The 2993-nt window shown below is 42.1% G+C and overlaps 1 pseudogene; it reads left to right on the top strand.

The window, feature by feature from the left end:
• Window positions 1-456: 456 nt before the first annotated feature.
• On the top strand, window positions 457-1557 carry LOC140736319 (ubiquitin carboxyl-terminal hydrolase 35 pseudogene; annotated as a pseudogene).
• The last annotated feature ends 1436 nt before the right edge of the window (window positions 1558-2993 follow it).

The raw sequence follows: 2993 nt of genomic DNA, 5'->3' as shown, positions 1-2993 counted from the left end.
TTGTAACTTTCCATGGACAGCATTTAAAAAGTGAATATTTGTTGCATAGGAACCTTCAACTTCAGTCAAGCATGTTCATGTAAGATGTAATTTAGATCCTCTCAATGGTAAGCAGTGAATAGTCATGTTTGAGTTCTTTGCATAGAATGATACACAATTCCAAAAGGATGTGGATGTATTTGATAGGCCATCAAAAGCACTAACCACTGTAGTCCAATAGACAATAGGTGCAGAAGTAGACCATTCGGCCCTTCGAGCCTGCACCGCCATTCTGAGATCATGGCTGATCATCTACTATCAATACCCGGTTCCTGCCTTGTCCCTATATCCCTTGATTCCCCTATCCATAAGATACCTATCTAGCTCCTTCTTGAAAGCATCCAGAGAATTGGCCTCCACTACCTTCTGAGGCAGTGCATTCCAGACCCCCACAACTCTCTGGGAGAAGAGTCCAGTATGTATGTGCACTCAGAAATCATGGATAGGGTTTTCAAAATCTGTTGAATGATGATTACGTGATGAATATAGGGATGATGACTGCTTAGACCAATATGATCGATCATGGCCATTAGCCAATAACATAGACAGGTGGATTATTGGCTTACTGAAAGGTTAGACTGCTTTTTGATCGAAGTCACACTTTCAAAAATGGAACAGATGTTCTCAAGGCTCTTTTCCCAGTTGCAAGAGCAGCAGCACCTGCTGTGTTGAAATACATGCTTTTAAGTTTCCAACATTCATCGGAAGCGTTCCATGTCCTTGTTCCTCACATTCCCAAATTAATGACATCACTCTCTAAAGAAGAGTCCAACTCTGCTGCAAGCTGTCGGCAACTGTTTTTAACTGGTACACTGCATGATATTCTGATTGTCGGGGTTCCTGACCGATATGAGCCTGTCACACGAGCACCGAAGGATTTTCCAATTCCAAATGAGGGAAAAGTGTAGCAGCTGCTCAATCAGAACACCTGCGTGTCACAAGTAAGTACATTGGCTCCTTTGTACGCAAGACTTGCTGCAAAGTCGGAGACAGGAAAGACAGAACTGGCAGATCATGGCGAAACCTGCTACAGCAAGAGTGCCATTCAAGTCCTTTTCATGGCTTCTGACTTCAGGCATGCTGTTATGCTACTCAAGGCAAGTGATTCACAGTCATTAGTGTTGAAACTTCAATGGTTATTTGCTTTCCTGGAATATAGCCAGAGATCTGCCATCTCTCCCAGTAGCTTCTTGAAAGCTTCATCTCCTCCATAGTTTAATCAAGGGGAGCAACAGGACCATTAAGATATCTAATGGACATGAAGAAGAGAATACTAGTAAAGGAATTTCTCATGAACAGAGACACTCAGGCAGTGAACCTTCTGTACAAGGTCAAGATCCTGAGAAAGCATTAATAGAAAGAATATTTGGTGGGAAGTTGGGGACTAGGATTCTTTGTCTTTGTAGTCGCAATGTTTCCTTCTGAAAGGAAGCTTTTACAGACCTGTCCCTGGTATTTCCACCACCTACAAGGTTCTGCAAAGGTGTGATCATTCAAGTGACCCTAATACTTCAGTGAAGATTACCAGTGCAATTAATTTAGCATCACAAGCTGAGCAACAGCGTGCGATTGCCAAGTCCCCAAATAAACCGACACAAAAACAAAATTCAGTGAGAGAGGTACCGTTTGAAACAATCGGTTCCCATGGAAAAGCAAAAGAGGAGACTGCAGCTTCTAGAATTAGTTCCTTGCCAAAGAATAATTTTGTAGTAGCCTCTGGGGAGGAAACATGTAACTCAACATATTGATGATCAGTTCCTGACCTTATTCACTGCTTTCTTTCACCAGAAATGTTATCAGGTGATATTATTGCAATAGATGTACCTCATTACAGGAAGCAGAAAAGTGGTAAAATTAACTGGAAATCTGCATGATTTTATCTTGACTTTATTACGATTCTCTTTTGATTTTGCAACTATGAAATGCAGAAATATTCTGGATAATCTATCTGTCCCTTTAGTTGTTAAACTATCCATTAGGATTAATTCAAAGGATGAACAGAAAATTTGTGGCAAAGATCAACGATGGAGACTGGGAGAATGGAAACCTTTTGTGGAGGAAAGATGTCTCAGATGGCCTCAATTAATCGTGGACTTTCAGAACAGATCACCCTGGGCCGTCAGGTGCCAGGTGGGGTGGTGGGGGGGAATGTCCTATCATGAACCCTTTGGAGACCAGCGAGGGGCATTGGGACCTGACACATCTGAATGTCATTTTTTTGGAGTGTATTAGTGCTTTTTTAACGACTACTTTTATCCTTAAGCTATCACTGTGTTTTTCGTGATGCTCGTTATGTGAATACGGTTGTCTTACGCTTCTCATTATTAAATGATTAGATTTGATTTCAAGCTGCATGGGTTTCCTGTGTTTTATGTTGTATTTAAGGTTACTCTGGACCAGCAATCATCACTGAGTCCTGGATTCAAGTTCTCAGTGAACTACTGTTCTTTATGCTCAAGTCCTGACTAAGTGAGCTCTTAATTGACTATTCCTTGTATTATTCTCAGAATAAATCTTCATCGCTAATTTCTACTATCAAGTCCTGAGTTTGCTCCGCACCCGGGTCTGCTCGTCTGAAGATTGTTACAATGAAAGTGCAGTGCAGGTAGACAATAAGGTCAAAGCCATGACGAGGTAAATTGTGAGGTCAAGTGTCCATTTTATTATGCCAGAGGACCATTCAGTTGTCTTATAAAGCAGGGTGGAAGCTGCTCTTGAGCCGGGTAGTACATGCCTTCAGGCTCGTATCTTCTGCCTGATGGAAGGGGGGATGAGGAGAGAACATCTGGAGTAAGAGGGGCCTTTGATTATGTTGGCTGCTTAACCGAGGCAGCAAGATGTGGTGTCAACGTTCATGTCTGGGAGGCTGGTTTCTGTAAAGTATTTAACTGTGCCCACATGTCTCTGAAGTTTCTTGTGCTCACAGGTAGAGCCCTCACCAAACCAAACCACAA

The sequence above is a fragment of the Hemitrygon akajei genome, chromosome 11, assembly GCF_048418815.1.
Source record: "Hemitrygon akajei chromosome 11, sHemAka1.3, whole genome shotgun sequence".
NCBI lineage: Eukaryota > Metazoa > Chordata > Chondrichthyes > Myliobatiformes > Dasyatidae > Hemitrygon > Hemitrygon akajei.
The sequence above is the reverse complement of the archived record's forward strand: the minus strand, read 5'-3'. Positions and strand labels throughout refer to the sequence as shown.